Raw genomic sequence first — 13,853 nt, forward strand, 5'->3', positions numbered from 1 at the left:
GTACATTGCTTTGGACATGCTTCTTGCATTAAGTTTTCTAATCTTACACAGATAACTTCCACCTATGGAGACAACTCCATATTCTCATTTTGACTATCACTTCTGAATAAGAGATGCCTCTTTTCAGAATATGTCAATATGGTCCTTCCAAAATTAGCACTATACTTCCAACTGTCCCTGAGCAACCAATCTTTGGTAAACCTCAGATTGTCCTCGACAATTGCTTAATCATTTTAGTCATATCCAATTCTAGACCTTTTCCCTTCTTAATGCCTCTGGGCATTTGAAAAAATTTAGAAATGACAAATATTATAGCACATGCAATCGATCCTGTACCTAAAGCAAATGGTACACGATTCATGATGTCTCACATAAAGACATGATTCTAGACCAGTCTTTTGCTACAATATTTTTATTTGCCATGTTTTCAAAATTTGACTATGAAGAGGGATGCCGTAATCATAATCGAATTTTGAGAACGCAATATATAGAATTTCCTTAAGTTGAACCAATCCAACATGAAATTCATATATATATATTCTTGACTAAAGATGATTAAGGTCTCAATCTAAGCCTTTAGAACTGAAATGAAGTATATCCTCTCCCTTAATTATAGCAAAACAACTTTTTCAATCCCTGCAGCCTCACGAATTGAAACTTTTGTTTTCTATAATTAACATTGCTAACTTGCAACACTAACAATAATTATCATGCTCCCACTAACATGATGATTATTAGCATAACACTTATGCTCCCACTAGCTTTGACATGTACTCAGAAATCAACTGGACTTCTAGAAATCAATACTTTATTGACTTTCTTACCAAAGTTCAGATTTCTGATACGAGATGCTTTGATAAAACTTTATCAAAATCATACACCTTTCCTTAGATAGCATGCATGTGTGTCTAAACAATTTCAGAACTATGAAAAGGGATGCCGTAATCATAGTCTTAATTGTTTAGACCTTTTGCCATCTGCTTCAAATCTACTTGGTGGAAGTGTTTCCTCACCATAATTTTCATGAATCGGAGAGAAACCTTATGACCCTTAGACTTTATGGTGTATGTGTTCTTATCTATGTGAATCGTCAAAACCATAGTCACAAGACAAGGATAATGACAAATCCAAACTCATATGGACTGAACTTATGCAATCTTAACTTCTTGCCACCTGGCAGTACAGGGCCTGCCATTGCTTCCAAGTTGTTATGCAACCAATTGAGAACTTTCAGAACTCCTATGCAAAGCCAACTTTAACTGGAATGGGCAAACAATATGTCAACACGATAGGTTATAAACCTCAAGTCGTGTGCTAGTGAAGAACCTCAGGTTTTATTCTTGATTAGTTCTTGAAATTCTTTTTAGGATCTTTAAGACTCCCACTATCCTCTTGACATATAAGACTATCTTGCCAAATATTCAAGAGATAGTGCGGATTCTTTATCAAGACAAACACTTCACACAATTGGCCTTAGTTGGTCTTTGTTTTATCCAAAACATCACAACTTACCAATTTCAAATGTACAAGAGTAGGACCCTTTTACTCTTACATTTGACAAGTGTTTTAAACCTTTCTTTAAGATATGTCACTCAAGTTACAATCTTGGAGTATGACTCTAAGAATTGTTTTGGAACGAAGTATGACTCATCTTCCTGATCTAACCATTTCAACAATTCATGACTCCTCTTCTTAGTCTTAAGAATGCACTAAGATGACCTTTAGAGGACTAATTGTGATATGATTTCTAAATCATTAAGATGATCACAAACATGATACTAAAGTACTCTCCCATCTTTTCAGATTTGAGAAACTTTTATCTTTCTGCCTAATTTGATTCTTCCCATTCGTTCTGCCATACATTGAGACTTTTCCAATGATTCAGAATTATACTTAAACTTGTAAGTATAACCATATTTACTAAACTTTAGTAAATCAAATAGTCTTAACGAGCTTTGTGGTGGACATGACCAGTGCACAAGAATGTGTACTCGATCCCTTTAGTCCTTCACTTGACTCACACATCCATGTGAACAAGTAATTAGTCTTGATTTTCCAATGCTTGAAAGTTCTCATTCATCATACTATTCAACTTGCATGATTCCAAGTTTCGGTCCAATTGAAACTTGGGCGATGAGGAACTTTCCTAATTTGGTAAATTTAGACAGTACCACAAATGAAAGAATCAAATCCATTTTCCAATATTGCTGTCAGTGGAATCATATAAGCAACAATTTTCCACAAATGTCATTGTAAGGATACTTCAAATAAATAAAATTAAACAATTTTCTTTTATTTTAAAACTTTGCGGAAAAACTTATCCTTACAATCCACAAGGAAAATTGTTGTTATCTATTCCTTAGCAATATATCATAACTTCTTAAGCAACTGCTCAAAATTCTGATGCGATCGAAATCCACCTTCGCGATCAGAATCAGCATATACTTCCTTTAAGATTTCTCTCTATTCTTTGATTCTTAAAACATCAACATGTGACCCAGTCACATCATGTAATGAGGATCTCAGAATAGAACTTAACAGAGTTAGATAATAGGCTCTACCTGATGTAGAGTCAAACTTATTGACTTTAACATCCTTAGGTAAATTTGGCAGCTTTGCAATCAACGCCCCTTCCTTCGGCAAAATAAACATATGGACCCTTTGGTAATGGCACTATCTCAGACTTAGCCTTTCTCTTTACCATTTGGTCAACCGGGTTGACTATGGCTAATCCCTTTCCATTGGGAAGAGAATGCTTTTTCTGGATTTTCAGTGTCACCATTGTCACTGTCCATAAAGTTTTTGGGAAGTTGATCTTCTAATCAAATTTACTTTACTATCGTTCCAAATCATTGCTGATTCAGCAGCACCAAGCAAATAGATATGATCATTAAGGTTCATGTCATAGTCTGTTTCATAGTAGTCTCAAAGGAACTCACTATGTGACTTAGAAAGTGATTGAACATCCAACTTTCTCAAGACTTTGACACCCAACTCTCCCGGCTTGTCAATATGTGACTTCATCTCTAAGATGTGATCACACATAGACCTTGCTTGCCATTAGGGCTTGAGTGACCTTGAACTTGTGGGTTAGGGAGAATAATTGGAGGAGGTGGAGGAAGAGAAGTATGACTTCCATGAGCCAAACTCGGGAAGTCATATTCATTAGGAAAGCTTGGTTTGGGAAGATCATTGTTGTCTAAACCAGACATCAACAATGGGAGAAATTCACGTAAAGTTGATTTAAGTCCTTAATATAACACCCAATATGATATATTAAGGCTAGGACCCAACAAACTATTTTATAACTTGGAAGAAGGATGTCGTAATCCAAGCTATAAAATATTTGAAGGTAGGTGAATGACGATTCACCAATTTCCACCAAGATAAACGAAATGTATTATTAGGTTTTAATTGGTTTTGAAACTCCTAGATTCTTTTGAGATTCATTGAACTTTTCAATGGCATGTTTCAATCTCGAGTGTGCCCTTCAGGTTTTGTGACTGGGATGCCGAGGATCACAAAACAAGGTGTGAAGTAACCATGCAAATATACTTGGTACCCTTAATATTTACCCCTCAATCGATGTGCCGATTAACCACACACGCTCCAACGATACTATGATAAACATTAAGTTACCCTTTGCCTACCTTGTTAAGTCTAGGTTAGTGTGCCGGTTAACCACACACGCTCCACTAACAGCTTAAACAAAGTGCAAAGTGTAATTTCATGGATTAGCACCTTATTCACATTTTCCTAAGTAACTAAGATTGGGAATTTATAAGTGTTTAGTTACTTAGTATTTATCATTATACTTATAATGAAGGGAGAATTATAGTCCTTGTCCTACCTGTTCGGCTAACGACCCTCCACCGGTCAAGGAAGCGGTGAGTGAGAGTGGACACCCATTAAACTGTCATTTTATAGGCAGTAACCTTATACCCCCCTTATAGACCGGCTTCGTGAATGAGGCCTACTAATGGTAAGACGACTTGCTCTTATACATATAATATATTAAACTTTTAATATTATAATAGTATAAGGGTGTATTTTAGACATTTAAAATACTTGGTGGTTTAATCTATTAATTAAACTAGACTTTTAATTTAATTAAACTCAAACCATATATTTATGGATTAATAATACTCTTTTAATTAAACGCTTTAATTAACTATTAATAAAGTCCATAACAGTTAATTTGAACTATTCAACAAAACATCATAATTCCATTTATTAAACTCAAAATTAAAACCATTTAATTAATTGTTTAAGTTATGAACCCAAGAGTTTTAGAATTCAATTCTTTTTTTCATAAAAAACTTTTCTCAAATTCCAAAACTTGAGGGCAAGTTTTGTAATTCTTGAAAACCTTTGGATTCCATAACTTATGGAATTAATGGTGTTTTATGATGAAACTTTCCATGTTCCATAACTTAAGAACAAGTTATGGAATTCTTTAAAATATTAACACCAAATTTTGTAACTCCATAAAACTTTGAATCAATTTTTTTTTAAAAAAAAAAACTTTCATATCCATAACTTATGGAAGTTTCAAAAACCCTTAAGATCACAACTTTAAAAAAAAACTTTTGAGCTCCAAAATTTTATGACAAAATATGTAACTCCTTAAAACATTTAGATCAAACTTTTAAAACTAATAAAATAATCATATCATTTTATCTTTTACTAAATTTGACCTAATTCAACTCATATAACAAATGATTCAAATTTTACAAATAATTCGTTTTTCATAAAACAAGTAATTATCTTAAAATTTGACAAACGTCATGTTTTTTTTTCCTTTTTTTTCCAACTTGAAAATAAAACATTTGCATCAATATAACAGAAAACAACCCATGGCTCTGATACCACTGTTGGGTTTTGAGCATTCTAACACTCCTATGGTGTACATGCAACCCTATAAACCTTGGATCTATTTTTTCTCTATTATACATGCAAATATTAACTATTCCAAGGTTTCATCCTAACTAGCATATTATGAAGCACCTATACTACAAAGTTCTAGTTAGATGACATACCTTTTGATGTAGCTTGATGTCTTCAAGCTTTAAGAGCTTAGCCCCAATAGTGTGGAAGCCTCAAATGGAATCACAAATCACCAAAACACCTTGGAAGAACTTGAGAGAATATGTATGCACACTAAAATCGGCCCACTCTTATTTTCACACACTTGTGCCAATTTTGTGAGCCAAGGACCCCTTTATATATTATGGAGGATTAGGGTTACATCCATGTAAACCCTAATACCCATGACCTTTCATTTACATAGGATCCATGGGTTAAAAGCTCCATGGACCATCCATGAAAGCTTAGCCCAACCTAAATGAACTTGGCCCATTCCATATATATAAGAGTCCATATTTAATTAGTTCTTTTTGATCACTTAATTAATTCTAAATTAATTCTTGATCAATACTAATTAAATAATATGATTCCATATTAATATATTAGAACTTATAATATATTAATATAAATCATAAATATACTATTCTTAAAAGACTATCCATATAAATTGTGTCGGTGAAGTGCAACCCAAATGAACCATGCCGGGTCAGGTCAAGTACATACCAAATATAGTTATGGACTTAGACATTAATCCAACAGAATCGTGGTGCAACACGATCCGACTCGTCTAGTCCCCTTATGGACTCGGCGAGTTCCCTCCATGGCAACACTCAAAAGACCTTCTGAGGTCAGATCTGCTTCTCTAAACTATAGATATGACCTTCCAATACACAATAATCACGTAAAGGTCTAACCTTTACACTCATGCAACACTCATACGACTTCTTTTGGTGAAATAGCTTCTAAAATGGCAACCTAGGTTCATATCTCCAAAGGAATAGCATAAAGCAGGATAGATAGGACTCTCTGGACCTCTTAAGGTCTAGATCTAAGAAGAATTCCACCTTGGGACCTCATATGCTTCGAATCCAAGCTAAAGAAGGCATAAGAAAACCCTAGATTCAAGTAGATCACCATATACACGAGAATGAGCATAGATTTATACCTCTAGCAGCCTCTTCTGATCAAATGGTAGTAGATCTGAGCTCCTCAATCTACCTAGCTTGCCCTCCTTCCTTCTTTCTTGCAAGATCACACAAGAAATGATGAAAATGGCTTCTCTTCTCACTCACAATGCTCTTAGGTTCTCTGGTGCTCTCAAGGGTGAAGGTGGCCGCAAATGAGGGCCATAAGATCCCTTAAATAGGGCACAGGCCCGAGGATTTAGGGTTTCTGTCCACAGCGCGGACTCGTCGAGTCCACTCTCCGACTCATCGAGTCCATTCATTAATCCTAGTCAGCAGTCGCGATCCTACTCGACGAGTCTAGGCGTCAACTCGTCGAGTCCCTCTTCTTGACTCAAAATAAATACTCAATTTATGATACCTGGAAATCCGGCTGTTACAATTCTCCCCCACTAGAATCAGACTTCGCCCTCGAAGTCTCGCTCTGCGAACAACTCTGGATGCTGCTCCCGCATCTCCGTCTCCGGCTCCCAAGTCAGCTCGGACCCTCTCCGATGTTGCCACTGGACCTGAACCAGGGGCACCTCCTTGTTCTTCAGAACCTTCATCTTCCGATCCAAGATCGCGATCGGCCTCTCAATGTAATTCAAACTCGCGTCCACCTGAATATCCTCTAGCGGCACAACCGTCGTCTCATCGGCTATACACTTCCTCAACATGGATCTGGCTCAACTCCTCGGGTAGCTCCAGACGGTATGCTACCTTACCCACCCTCGCGGTCACCCTGAATGGACCAATGTATCGGGGCCCCAACTGGCCCCTCTTCCTGAATCGGATCACTCCTTTCCAAGGAGATACCTTCAGGAGTACGAAATCTCCAACCTGGAACTCGAGCTCGGATCGCCGTCTATCCGCATAACTCTTCTGACGGCTCTGGGCTGTCAGTAACCTCTGTCTGACCTGTTGTATCTGCTCAGTCGTCTTAAGCACTATCTCAGTGCTACCCATCACTCGCTGCCCTACCTCTCCCCCAACAAATGGGAGTCCGACACCTCCTCCCATATAAAAGCTCAAAGGGAGGCATACCAATACTCGAATGGTGGCTGTTGTTGTAAGAAAACTCAGCCAAAGGTAGGTATGTGTCCCAACTTCCACCGAAGTCCATAACACATGCCTGAAGCATGTCCTTGAGTGTCTGTATCGTCTGCTCACTCTGCCCATCCTTCTGTGGGTGATAAGCAGTACTGAAGTGCAATCTCGTACCCAACTCATCATGAAACTTCTTCTAGAACCTGGAAGTAAAACGTACATCTCGGTCTGACACAATCGAGATCGGCACTCCATGTCGCGACACCACCTCTCTCACATACATCTCTGCCAGTCTCTCTACAGAAGAGCTCTCACTAATAGCAAGAAAGTGAGCGCTCTTCGTCAGCCGGTCCACAATAACCCAAATTGCATCAACACCCCTCGCGGTCCTCGGCAATTTGGTGATAAAATCCATAAAAATCTGCTCCCACTTCCACTGGGGAACCTCTAATGACTGCAACTTGCCATGCGGACGCTGGTGCTCGGCCTTAACCCGGCGACAGGTCAAGCACCTCTCTACTACCCACGCAGCATCCCTCTTCATACAGGGCCACCAGTACTCTCTCTTCAGGTCCAAATACATCTTAGTGGCCCCAGGATGGATCAAAAATCTCGATCTATGCGCCTCCTCCATCAGAGTGCTATGTGCCCCGCCCGTATACGACACCCAAATCCGACCACGAAAGGTCATAAGCCCTCGGCTATCTGTCACAAACTCGGACACCTGTCCAATCACCCGCTCCCTCTTGCGGTTCTCCGGTCTCACAGTCTCTGCCTGGGCTTCTCGAATGGTATTCAGTACCGGAGTCATCACCGTCAACCTCATACATATATCTCGAATCAGGGCACTCTCCGCCCTGCGGCTCAGAGCATCGGCTACCACGTTATCCTTGCCCGGGTGGTACAGGATCTCACAATCGTAATCCTTTACCACATCCAACCATCTCCTCTGGCGCATATTCAGGTTGGGCTGATCCATCAGGTACTTCAAACTCTTGTGGTCCGTGTATATGGTACACCGAACCCCATACAAATAATGGCGCCAAATCTTGAGGGCGAAAACCACTACCCCCAACTCCAAATCGTGGGTGGGATACCTCGCCTCATGAGGCTTCAGCTACCTCGATGTGTATGCTATCACGTGCCCTCTCTACATAAGCACCGCACCCAACCCCGATATAGATGCGTCACAGTAAACCACAAAATCCTCCATTCCCTCAGGAAGGGCTAACACCGGGGCTTCGCATAATATCTGGCGAAGAGTCTCAAATGAGGTCTGCTGCTCTGGACCCCAAGCAAAAGCAACGCCCTTCCGGGTCAATCTGGTGAGGGGAACGGCAATCTTGGAGAAATCTCTGATAAATCTCCGATAGTAGCCGGCCAACCCCAGAAAACTCCTGATCTCGGTGGGGGATCTCGGCACCTCCCAACTCATCACAGCCTCAATCTTGGCCGGATCGACCAATATCCCATTCTGATTAACGAGATGTCCCAAGAACTGGACCTCTCGTAACCAGAAATCACACTTTGAGAATTTGGCATATAGCCTCTCTGATCTCAATACTCCGAGGATCTCTCTCAGGTGCTCCTCATGCTGCTCTCTGGTCCTCGAATACACTAGAATGTCGTCGATGAACACAATCACCGATCGGTCCAACATCGGCCTGCATACTCGGTTCATGAGGTCCATGAACGCCGCTGGTGCATTGGTGAGCCCAAAAGGCATCACCACGAACTCGTAATGCCCATAACGAGTCCTGAACGCCGTCTTCTGGATATCCTCATCCCGCACTCTCATCTGATGATATCCAGACCTCAAATCTATCTTGGAGAACCAAGACGCTCCCTGTAACTGATCGAACAGATCATCGATCCTTGGTAAGGGGTAACGGTTCTTGACCGTCAACTTGTTCAAATCCCGGTAATCGATGCACATCTGGTGTGAACCATCCTTTTTCTTGACAAAAAGGATCGGTGCTCCCCACGGCGAGCTACTCGGTCGAATAAACCCCTTCCCCAGCAGCTCTTGAAGCTGCGAGGATAACTCCTGCATCTCTGGCGGCGCAAGGCGATAAGGCGCCTTGGCGATAGGCGCTGCCCCCGGTACCAAATCGATGCGGAACTCCACCTGCCTCTCGGGAGGCACACCCGGTAGCTCCTCGGGAAAAACATCCGGGAACTCACATACTATCGGAACATCATCAACCGAACTCGGCCTCTCTTCGGCCACTCTTGTATCCATCACATAAGCTACAAACCCGCTGCAGCCTTGCTGTAAACTCTTTCTCGCTCTGGCAGCCGAACAAAATGCTGACCCACATCGGGTATTCTCGCCATATACAGTCAGCACTCCCCCACTAGGGTCTCGTATCGTCACCATCTGCCGCTCGCAGTCTATAACCGCCCCAAATCGGCTCAACCAATCCATGCCCACTATAACGCAAACGTCCCCCATTGCAATAGGGACCAGATCTATCGGGAACTCAACACCGAAGATCTCGAGTACACATCCTCGAATCACGTCAGTAGCATACACCACTCGCTCATCAGCTATGGAAACTCGTAGAGGTCGACTCAACGCCTCTCGTCGAATACTGATGTGCTGACTAAACGCTAACGACACAAATGATCGACTCGCACCCGAGTCAAATAACACCAAATCAGGTACAGAACTCACAAGAAAAGTACCTACGCATATCATAATATAAGCATAATATCTCAACTCAGCATAAATAAATGAAAGAATACATACCAGCCATGACATCGGGCGCTGTGCGGACCTCCTCCGCTGTCAACTGGAAGGCTCTCCCACGAGCCTTCGGTGCCTCGGCCTTCGTTGGCCGGGCCTCGGTAGCTCTAGCAATAGGTGCAGATCCCTATGCTGATCCCTGGAGTAGCTGTGGGCACTCGGCCTTCCGATGGCCCGTCTAGTTGCAGTGAAAGCAAACCGAAAATCCCTTGGGGCAATCCCTCGCGATATGCCCCTCCTTCCCACACTTGTAGCACACGCCCGCTCTGCACGTCCCGTCATGAGTCTTGCCGCACTTTCCACAAGTGCGGTCCTTTTGGCCTCCAGACCTCGAATCAGCGAGCTTTGCCCGCTTGGCTGCCGGTTGAGACTGCACCGGCCGCCTATCCCTCCTCTGAGACTCGGCCTCCTCCCTGGCCTGAGTCTCCAGCTCAATCTCCCTCTTCCGGACATTTGCCTGAAGCTCGGCAAATGTCCGGTACGTCGAGTTCGCCACGAACTCACGAATGTCCCTCCTCAGTATGCTCAGATATCGACTCATACGTGCCTTCTCGGTAGACACGTGCTCAGGGCAAAACAATGCCCTCTCATGAAACATCCGTGTAATCACCGTCACGGACTCCGTCCCCTGTTTGAGAGACAAGAACTCCTGCGCCAACCGTTCCCTCTCCACCGGGGGAACATACTCATCTCAGAACATGGTGGTGAACCTCTCCCAGGTCACCGATGTAATCTCTGCAGGAGTGAAGTCTGTCGTAACAAACTTCCACCAGTCCTTCGATCCCAAGCGAAGCTGGTTCAGAGCGAACCGTACCATCAGATGCTCCGGACAAGAACAGGTGTAGAAGCATCCCTCAATGTCAGAGATCCACCTCATCGCGGCTATCGGATCCTGAATCCCATCAAACTCTGGTGGCTTCGTGTTGCTGAACTCTCGGTACAGCAACGAGTCACCCCCCTGTGGCCTGGCAGCGGCGACGGCTGTGGTGGCTGCAGCAACAGCAGCCTCGGTAAGAGAAGCATACCACTCGTCAAACGTCTCGATCAAAGTGGTCTTGATAGACCCAAACATCTCAGGAATCTCAGCTCGTATGGCTGCGGCCACCTCCTCATGAATCAACATGCGGATCTCCTCATCACTGGCACCACTGGTACCACTGCCTCCTGGGTTGTGGCGCGTCCCAACCATGATGTCTCTGAAATACAACACATAAGAAGTCAGAGACTCGCTCGAGTATACTCGCACTCGATACTCAACCCTACTTGTTCTTTAGTACCCTAAGGATTCTTACTTGGACTGCTCACCGATCCGGTGTTTCCAGTAGTACGGGCCCTATACTACCTTCCACAACGCATCGGTATTCACCCCAAGTCCTCCTCATAGGATTCCAGATCACAAGTACTCTATATCTCACTAAACTCAGGCTACCCTCCAAGAGACCACTCATAAGCTCCTCGCTACTACCTACTCACTCTCGAAGTATCTCATAGTAGCAGTAACCTCCTAGGCTAAGGCATCACAAATCATGCCACTCTAGTCCTAGATATGAATACCTAGCCTACTCTAGTATGCACAACATATCACATAATATATCATAACACATAACGTAAGGGTATTTTGGGAAATCACCGTTCGGGCGCTGGCTGATCGTACACACTGCTCCGTTCTGCTTTTCTCAAAAATCTTTTCTCTTTTAGAAAAATTGTTTCTTTTATGAAAAATTTCCTCAAATCCTCAGTTTGAGTTCAGATACGCCCGGAGGTACATCCGAATATCTCAAACCAAGGCTCTGATACCAACTTGTAACGACGTAAAATTTAAAAACAATTTTTCATTTTTCAACATAATAAAACTCATATAATATTCTCAAATCTCATGTATCAAATGTTATCATAATAAAACATATCCCAGAATCTCAATACATAATCTCCTGCCAGTGTGTACAAATCATGTCGGCGCCTTCCCGCGATCCTCGCGGGTACCTGAAACACATATCACATAAACGGTAAGCATAAATGCTTAGTGAGTTCCCCCAAAATACCACATACAACACATAAGCCACTTGAGGCTATAACTCGGTATGACCCTCCGGTCAATGTGTCTCAGCGGGACCCTCCAGTCCCGTAGCTCGTTGGACCCTCCAGTCCGGTCTAGCTCGTTGGACCCTCTCGTCCGGTCTAAATCGTTGGACCCTCCGGTCCGGTCTAAATCGTTGGACCCTCCGGTCCGGTCTATATAACACATAGCATACATATATCGCAATACACATAAACTCAAACATACACATAACACATAAGACCCTCCGGTCTGCACATAGACACCACTCTAGGTAGTGTATAGCGAGAAGACTCACCTCGGGTGATCTCGAAAAGTCTCGAACTTGAATATCTGATCTAGCCTCCGCCTAATCACATAAAGTAATTATCTCTAATTAATACGGCTCTCAAATGCTAGACCAATCTCTCCATATATCCTCTCAGAAGGGGAAAAGACCATTTCACCCCTCCAATGGTCCACTGTCCAAAAGTTGAGCAAACCCTAAAAGTCAACCGCAGTCAACGGTCCAACTTTGACCAGACTCGTCGAGTGCACTCGGGTGACTCGGCGAGTCTATACGTGTCCTCTGAATTCTCCTAAGGCCTCACTCGACTCGTCGAGTTAACCTTTTTCTCGACGGTTACCATTGATCACGAATCGTGGTGCAACACGATCCGACTCGTCGAGTCCCCTTATGGACTCGGCGAGTTCCCTCCATGGCAACACTCAAAAGACCTTCTGAGGTCAGATCTGCTTCTCTAACCTATAGATCTGACCTTCCAATACACAATAATCACGTAAAGGTCCAACCTTTACACTCATGCAACACTCATAGGGCTTCTTTTGGTGAAATAGCTTCTAAAATGGCAACCTAGGTTCATATCTCCAAAGGAATAGCATAAAGCAGGATAGATAGGACTCTCTGGACCTCTTAAGGTCCAGATCTAAGAAGAATTCCACCTTGGGACCTCATATGCTTCGAATCCAAGCTAAAGAAGGAATAAGAAAACCCTAGATTCAAGTAGATCACCATATACACAAGAATGAGCATATATTTATACCTCTAGCAGCCTCTTCTGATCAAATGGTAGTAGATCTGAGCTCCTCAATCTGCCTAGCTTGCCCTCCTTCCTTCTTTTTTGCAAGATCACACTAGAAATGATGAAAATGGCTTCTCTTCTCACTCACAATGCTCTCGGGTTCTCTGGTGCTCTCAAGGGTGAAGGTGGCCGCAAATGAGGGCCATAAGATCCCTTAAATAGGGCACAGACCCGAGGATTTAGGGTTTCTGTCCACAGCGCGGACTCGTCGAGTCCACTCTCCGACTCGTCGAGTCCATTCATTAATCCTATTCAGCAGTCGCGATCCTACTCGACGAGTCTAGGCGTCAACTCGTCGAGTCCCTCTTCTTGACTCAAAATAAATACTCAATTTATGATACCTGGAAATCCGGCTGTTACAAGGCGACTCAAGGCAAGGGTGTTGAACCTTGCATGCGGAGCTTGCCACTAGAATGGAGTCGGGCTGAGAAGCCAAGCGACTCAAGCCAAGGATGCTGAACCTTGCGGGCGGAGCTTGCCACTAGAATGGAGTCGGGCTGAGAAGCCAAGCGACTCAAGGCAACGATGTTGAACCTTACGGGTAGAGCTTGCCATTAGAATGGAGTCAGGATGAGAAGCCAAGCGACTCAAGGCAAGGATGTTGAACCTTGCGGGCGGATCCTGCTGCTAGAATGGAGTCGGGCAGAGAAGCCAAGCGACTCAAGGCAAGGATGTTGAACCTTGCGGGCGGAGCCTGCCGCCATAATGAAGTCGGGCTGAGAAGCCAAGCGACTTAAGGCAAGGGTGCTGAACCTTGTAGGATTGGGCGCAATGGCCAGCAATCTATGTGTGTGTCTCGGGTGATCATTCCGGGATAAAGTGTAATGGTATATGATGCTTTGTCGCATCATTAGCTGATGAGAGTTAGGAAGCATGACTATTGGGAT

General features: G+C 43.2%; 1 long non-coding RNA gene across 1 annotated transcript; it reads right to left on the reverse strand.

The window, feature by feature from the left end:
• Positions 1 to 11,686: 11,686 nt before the first annotated feature.
• On the reverse strand, positions 11,687 to 13,030 carry LOC145162495 (uncharacterized). The gene is made up of 3 exons (XR_013739142.1): positions 12,928 to 13,030; positions 12,183 to 12,233; positions 11,687 to 11,811 (listed from the first exon to the last, which is right to left on the reverse strand). It is a non-coding gene; the product is annotated as an uncharacterized LOC145162495 (long non-coding RNA).
• Positions 13,031 to 13,853: the final 823 nt, after the last annotated feature.

This window comes from Lactuca virosa, chromosome 3 (assembly GCF_052849685.1).
Source record: "Lactuca virosa cultivar CGN04683 chromosome 3, Lactuca_virosa_CGN04683_v6, whole genome shotgun sequence".
Classification (NCBI taxonomy): Eukaryota; Viridiplantae; Streptophyta; class Magnoliopsida; order Asterales; family Asteraceae; genus Lactuca; species Lactuca virosa.